Source organism: Vicia villosa, unplaced genomic scaffold (genome assembly GCF_029867415.1).
Source record: "Vicia villosa cultivar HV-30 ecotype Madison, WI unplaced genomic scaffold, Vvil1.0 ctg.000045F_1_1_1, whole genome shotgun sequence".
Lineage (NCBI taxonomy): Eukaryota > Viridiplantae > Streptophyta > Magnoliopsida > Fabales > Fabaceae > Vicia > Vicia villosa.
Window position 1 is genome coordinate 299,167 of NW_026704977.1, and position 8,264 is coordinate 307,430.

Sequence of the window (8,264 nt, forward strand, 5' to 3'; positions counted from 1 at the left end):
CTTATGACGTCGTAATATAGTATGCAAAACCCTATTGCATTGCGGTTTTGAGGAGATGCTGTAGTACCGCAAATTTTTGGCCGCTATGGTAAAGCTCTTGTAAAACCCTGAATATGATCCCAACCAGGAGTGGATCTTCTCTAGGATAGTGAGGTGCCGTCACAACCCTTAACTTGTCTTCTTTATAGAAGATAGTAACAATAGTTTATCTATATATACCTCTTTTTTCCCACATACATGAAATTTATCTAGTTGTGCAGTGGTAAGATTGAGTTATCTGCCTATAAGTTTCGAGATTGATCCAGATATATCCCATTTCTTTGTTTCCAGTCTATCACTTTTGGAAAAAAAAGCAATAGGCAAGGTTTGAATTTTGCATGTGTGTTAAAAGAAAGGATCTTACCACTACCGCAACATACAAAATTTATGATTTATATATAATTTTAATACATTTCTATTATATATAGTTGACCCCTTCAATAATACTAGTACTGGTCAAGCCCTTCCACAACCCCCAATTTATAGTCATTCATGTTGGTTTTTTGACTTCTTTGTCATTTTGTCCAAAAATTCTAAATATCAGTGAAATAGGACTTTATAGTCTTCTCATTTCTTCTCCCAAATGGCTTCATTTCTTGCCTAAACCCTTGATGGCTTTGTCTCCACTCTTCCTTGTTTGACTCTTGAGCACAATGTAGTAAAAAACGAGTGCTGGGTTGTAAGATTATAAGATCTTACGTGCTGGGGAGGCAATTTAGTGCTAGGATCTGGGAAAGATCGTTTTTGGTCGTCGCCATATTCAAGATCGAGTTTTTTTAAGCAGAATCGTAAAAAAAAAAAGTGTTGGGCTTTTTTCTGGTTTGAGCTGTTAAACCGGGTCGGGTTTTTAAAGTGAAAACCCAGTTTTTATTTAAACTAAATTCCTAACCCTAAAAACAAAACAGAAACGACGCTCCCTCTGTTTTTTTTCACGAAGATTTCGCTCTTCAATCCTCCCTCTTCAATTGATTTCGCTCTTCTCCTTCCTTTCACGATTTTTTTTGCTCTTATCCTCTCCCTCTTTAATGGCTTCAAACATAACTTCAAACATAGGATCACAAAATGTTTCATCAACTGCTTCTACTCCTACTCCTACTCTTGCAAAAAAATTCAAAGTGACCCAACTTCAGTATACTGTGTTTTAATTGACCCAGCTTCGAGAAAAGTGAAGTGTAAGTTCTATGAGTGTGACTTTACTTGAGGCGTGTATCGCTTGAAGCATCATTTGGCTGGAACTAGAAATAATGTTAAACCGTGTTTAGCTGTTCCAGATGACATCAAGAAAATTATGTTGGATAAGGTTTACAAATTACAAAAGAATTTGCTGAAAAAGTCACAAGATATTAACATTGAAGGTGATAATGCTGTTTCTGGCAATGATGATGTCGAAGTTGCCGATTGTTCAAGTGGAAAAAGGAAAAGTCAGGTGGAGATAGCACCTAAGCATATGTTCAAAAGAGGAATCACTAGGACACTAAAATAGACCACCATCAACGGTAAGTTTAAACAGAATTTGCAGGACGAAGCATGTAAGGATATTGGTTTTTTTTTTTTTACAATAATTTTATTCCATTTAATGTTGCAAGGTCTGAAGAGTTTCAAAAAATGTTTGAATCTGCTATAAAACACGGTATAGGATTTAAGCCACCAACCTATCATGAGATTAGGGTGAAGTATTTAGATTATTATTATGGTCAAATTAACAAAGATTTAGAGGGGCATAGGGCTGTTTGGAGGAAGTTAGGATGCACCATAATGACGGATGGTTGGACCGATAGGAGGAGAAGGACTATACTGAATTTTTTGGTGAATAGTCTCAAAGGAACTGTTTTTTTAAAGTTTGTTGATGCATCTGATATAACTAAGACTGCTGATGATAGATATAAGACTGATGATGATAGATGATATTGTTGGAGAGGTTGGAGAAGAAAATAGTCTCAAAATCTTCCAACTAGGACAACATTTTCTTCTCCAACCTCTCCAACAATATCATCTATCATCAGCATCTATCATCAGCAGTCTTAGTTATATCAGATGCATCAACAGACTTTAAAAAAACAGTTGCTTTGGAACTGTTCTCCAAAAAATTCAGTATAGTCCTTCTCCTCCTATCGGTCCAACCATCTGTCATTATGGTGCATCCTAACTTCCTCCAAACAGCACTATGCCCCTCTAAATCTTTGCTAATTTGACCATAATAATAATCTAAATACTTCACCCTAATCTCATGATAGGTTGGTGGCTTAAATCCTATACCATGTTTTATAGCAGATTCAAACATTTTTTGAAACTCTTCAGACCTTGCAACATTAAATGGAATAGAATTATTGTAAACAAAAAAGAGCAATATCCTTACATGCTTCGTCCCGCAAATTCTGCTTAAATTTACCGTTGATGGTGGTCTGTTTTAGTGTACTAGTGATTCCTCTTTTGAACATATCTCTTTTGAACATATGCTTAAGTGCTATCTCCACCTGACATTTCCTTTTTCCACTTGAACAATCGGCAAATTCGAAATCATCATTGGCAGCAACAACATTATCACCTTCAATGTTAATATCTTGTGCTTTTTTTCAGCAAATTCTCTTGTAATTTGTAAACCTTATCCAACATAATTTTCTTGATGTCATCTGGAACAGCTAAACACGGTTTAACATTATTTCTGGTTCCAGCCAAATGATGCTTCAAGCGATACACACCTCAAGTAAAGTCACACTCATAGAACTTACACTTCACTTTTCTTGAAGCTGGGTCAATTAAAACACAGTATACCCAAGCTGGGTCACTTCATTTCAAGAGAATTTTTTGCAGGATTAGGAGTATTTTTTGCAGGAGGAGTAGAAGCAGTTGATGAAACATTTTGTGAACCTATGTTTGAAGCCACTAAAGAGGGAGAGGATGGAGAGCAAAAAACATCGTGAAAGGAAGGAGAAGAGCGAAATCTTCGTGAAAAAAAACAGAGGGAGCGCCGTTTTTGTTTTGTTTTTAGGGTTCGGAATTTAGTTTAAATAAAAACTGGGTTTTCACTTTAAAAACCCAACCCGGTTTGACAGCCCAAACCAGAAAAAGGTCCAGCACTATTTTTTTTACGATTCTGCTCAAAAAAACTCGATCTTGACTATGGCGACGACCAAAATCAATCTTTCCAAGATCCTAGCACTAAATTGCCTCCCCAGCACATAAGATCTTACGACCCAACATTCGTTTTTCACTACATTGCATATGCTTCTTTATTTCCTTGACTTTTGTTGGTTTTTGGAATGTAATGTTTTGATTTAGACTTGATGTTGATTGGGTGTTTTTGATTAAGATTTGTTGGTTTTTGACTGTTTTTTACTAAGTCTTGTGTGCTTTGATTTATAAATCTTTTTGGGGTTGGGTGCTCTGCGCTCTTGTTCTGGATTGACAATATGTGATCAATGCAGAGAAGCTACTTTGATACTGAAAAATCAAACTACGCATTGCTTCTGTTTTTAATATTTAAGGTGCTAAGTTTTTGTTGGTTTCCAACTTCAGCTATATTTCCTTTTTTCAAGTAGGTTTTCTTTTCTTCCTATCTTTTGAGAGCTAGAAGAGTCTCGCCTGTAGACAGATAGCCATGCAGTAGTAATACATGATGATAGTCATAATAATTTTTATTTTCTAGTGAAAACATACATAGAGATCGATATGCCAAGATATGATTATCAATTGAATGAGTTTTGGTTAAACTGACTGAGCAACTCCCTGACTCTAGCCAGGGCAGAAGAAAAATAATTAAAATGAATAGCTATCTGGTTAAGCTTAGATGCTGTCTTATAATATTAGGGTCACGACTAAAGTATGAATCTATGAAACTTGTAGCTTTAAGCTGAGTTCAATCTCATTGATTGCATGTAACCCTGCTAATTCCTCGACAAGTCGGTTGATATCTAGATGATTGTTTCCTGTATTTTAATAACATGTCAGTTTCGTATATAAGTCTACAGTACCTGGGATCTTCTTCCCCATGTTTATTATGTCTGGTCTTATTCAATTTCTTATGCATGTAGCTTATAAACTGAAAAGGCATGTCAGTCAAACTGCACTTTCATGGATAGGATGGTGTATTATGTCCTGTTTTGTCTAATTTGTTTTATTTGAGGTCAAAAGGATCTATTCTTGTGTAATTCTGCAAGATTAGTTTATAAAATAATTCCAGCAATGAAGGTCTTTCCAAGCGTTTACCTTTTCTAGCTATTTCATTTTCTGATGTGATTCTAGGGAGTCTCATGATTTGGATCGAAGTTTGAAATAGAGGTCATGATAACATTTTGGTTCTTGATAATGCGGATAAATCTGGATGACGAGCTGCAATTGTGGTTGCAATACGATTGTGTAGGTCCAAAAAATGTTGACAGCTGCAATTGGGGGTTGCATATGTTTGTTCAAAATCCTAACCTGGACAACATCATAACAAGTTTCTCAGTTTGCGTGGTGTCTATTGAGTAGCTAGTAGCCTTGTACATATTTTTTTACACTATTTGATACTGTTTTTAATCCAAAAAACTTGTTATCTTTATGCTTTATGAATTTTTCAAAACTCAACAAGATTGTGAATAAAATCATTAGAGAAAAGGTTGAGATGACCGTCATGTAGCAGAGTGACATCTTAATGTGGTATGGCGCATTTTTCTAACAGGGCTATGAGATAAATGGAAGGCAAGAAAAATTGTAGCACAAACTGGGAAGAGGTTAAGCCTTGTATTTTTTTATAGAAAAGCCATTGAAACATTTTTATTAATAAGAAGTGCCATTTACAATGTAAACAAAGCCGTCTCAAATTTTTGAGAGGCCTTGTGTCATAAGTTGAAATTATCTTCAGTTGAATCGTGAAATTTTTTTAAGAGGCCCTATTTAAGCCTAAATTAGCAGTGGAATATATAATTAGAGGCCATTTTTTCCATAGCTTAAACATGAAAAAGTGTGAGGCCCTGTGCGGTAGGTTGTCTTGCACACTTTCAAAGACGGCTCTGAATGTAAACTCCAAAGCACCACCAATACAAATAGAATTAGTCTCACATATGAAAAATCTCCAAAACAAGTCATAAATGAACCTAATAGAGTCTGAAATTAAATAGACCACATCCTATTCCTACAAGCCTAACTTCCACACAAAAAAGTGCAACCCGCTCAAAATATAGCAGCCACGAGACTCTGCTATAACAGAAAGAAACACCAACAACTCAAATCCGTAGAACAACACACACCAGCATCTGAAATTAAATAGACCACATCCTATTCCTACAAGCCTAACTTCCACACAAAAAAAGTGCAACCCGCTCAAAATATAGCAGCCACGAGACTCTGCTATAACAGAAAGAAACACCAACAACTCAAATCCGTAGAACAACACACACCAGTAGCAGACAAACTAAAAGGCACTCTCCTTCAACTTGAGAAGGAACTCCAAATATTAACTGTTATCCAAAGAATCTCCCATTGTAGATAAATTACAAATAAATTACCAAACCAGACAATTCAATTAAAAGACACTCCATAGATAGTATGTGAATCACCAGATAAAATGATAAACAGAATTAGCAGCAACTTTTAACAGCGTAAGCAATCCCTTGGATTTGTAATCCATTGTTGAAGAGCGAATCTGAATTCACCCACCTTATTCTTGAGCCACTTCTAAGATGTCAACTGAACTTCGTTGATAAATGAAATTTCACCTCCTTCAAGTCTTCTAAAAAACATTCTCGTTTTGCCTCCTCTACAATGTTCAGATACACGCAATCCAAATGACACTACACCTCTCCTTAACAACCCTACCGCCACTAAACATATAGTGTGTTGTGTTTTTCCAACAATACTTTAAAATTGAGTGAGACTCAAGGAACCTTAGTCTAACATGTACTCCCTCTGCCCTTATTTATAAGCAAACGTGTTTTAATTTTTTTGGCGAAGTAAAAAAATTTAATTAAAGGTACATGCGTAATTGTGTTAGTTCTCTGAAATGAAATTCAAAATTTTAAATACACTTGACTATCTTTTTTTAATAAACATGAACATTGTCTTTTTTACTTATAAATCAGACTGAAATATTACAAAATTAATTTCTAGAGTTGCTTACTATATAAAACAATATTGTTTTTTATATTAAACAATATTATGTTTCATAAACTGCAGACAAATACGTAAAATTTTGTTACAAAAAATACATTAAAAACTCCACCTTGGTTCGAGATATATTTGTACAAAATCTCAGTTTAGTTTGGAGACTAATTGCTCGAAGTTTTGTTCGTGTTTGGAGTGAATACTAACCACTTAATTCCCCTGTTCGATGTTTGGTTGGAAGTAAACCTAAAATTTTATTTATCTTTATATAGGGAGTTTGTGAGGTTAACCTTCTTAAAGCTCTCAAGTATTATTGAAAACTCTCCAAACCAAATTCTTAAGGAGAAGGGTAAGTCACTTCATTTAGACCAAACCTCTATAAATCACTAGTGTCATCTCTTTGCCCTTATCTCTTTACTTTCAGCATATTTTCTTTACATTGCTATTCACTGCAATATTTAAACGTTTATTTGAAAATGTTTTTAAACTTTGATTTAGAAAATAAATTTATTTTAAACCAACGTTTTTAAATCCTTGCAATTCATCCCCTTTTTGTGTGTGGATTCACATGTTCTTAATCCTCTCCCAACCATTAATTCGTTTGTAGGACTTCCATTTATAAACATTAAGATTGCTGTTGTTCTCGACATTAAGAAATCCACCTTCTCCAGTTTTCATTAAATCATATTCTCTCCATCATGTAATCAAGAAATTTTCATTTGTCGAGTCATATGCCTTTTTCAAATTCAACTTTAAACAAAATTGCTTTTTTACCCTCCTATTGGCGTCGTATACTAACTCGTTCTCTATAAGAATGCAAATTGGGATTCTAATATTACCTTATGAGCTACGTTCTTTAATCTATTTTCAAGGAGCTTTGCTAACACTTTGTACATACAGCCGATTAGAGATATAGGTCAAAACTCATTTAACCTCATCGAATTCTCAATATTTGGGATTAAAGTTATTAATGAGATGTTGACTCCCCAAATCAGTTGGTCGTTCAGAAGAAATTCTGCAATGAACCTAACAAAATAATCTCTAATCACCTCCAAATATTATTTGATGAACCCAAAGCTTACCCGCTACAGACCATGGCTCTTTGAACTATTGCATTCCCAAACCACACATCTAATCTCTTCTTCTGAAAACTCAGTTGTAAGACCATTATTATCATCCAATCTGGTCTTTTACAAGTGTCTATTCACTTGGGTAAACTTGCGGTTTCCCCTGTCCAAATTTGAGGTGGAAGTGTTAAAGTTTCTGAAGGTTGCCCATTTCCAGCTTCATCTTGGTGCCTGTGATTTCATAGGTCTTAGAAACCTTCCTATTGTCTGTTCTTTCATCTGTTCACCGTAATATATACTTCCAAATATAATGTCCAAGATTAGGGATTTACCGTGTTGTCCCAACACGTTCCCTTGTTTAGCCCCTTTTGCAAAAGTTGAGGCAACTTTCGGGGAACATGTTCCCTTGTTTAGCCCTTTTTTCGAATGCCGAGGCGACTTTCGGGGACATTTTGTGCTGGTGAGGCCATGCACTCGAGAAGCTCACACTGAATTTTGTTCTAGCCTCATCGAATCTTCCCGCCCATGTATGGATAAGTTTTAGAAATAATGGGCTTGAGTCCACTTCCATCGTGAACCTCACTCGTATGTGTCCTACTGGGTTCTCTCACCCCTGGAGAAGTTATGATGAAGAAAGATTTGGAGGCTCGTTATTGGGGTCTCGACTATGAGGAGGGGTTTGGCCCTACCAAAATGAAGTCTTCCCTGCAGAGGAAACGGTTCACTGATACCCGCGCTATTGTGAGCGCAGTCTATCATCTAGAGAAAAAGGAGATTTCTGGTGAGATTGAATTCATACCATTTTTTTACTTGGGTGTTTATGTTTGTAGATAAAATGTATTCTTTGGAGAAGGTCTATGCTATTGATGCGGAGCGAGCGACTTGTGGCATTAAAATTGCTCCTCCAACCGTAGTTGTCACCCCTCCCACAAATCAGTCACATAAAGGCAAAGAGGCCCTCAAAGCCCGAAGAAATTAAAAAGATACATAAAAAACTTTTTTAAAAAAGAATCAACATAGCTTACATTGCATGGAACGAAAATAACACTAACTCCTCCGATAAATATGAAAAAGGAA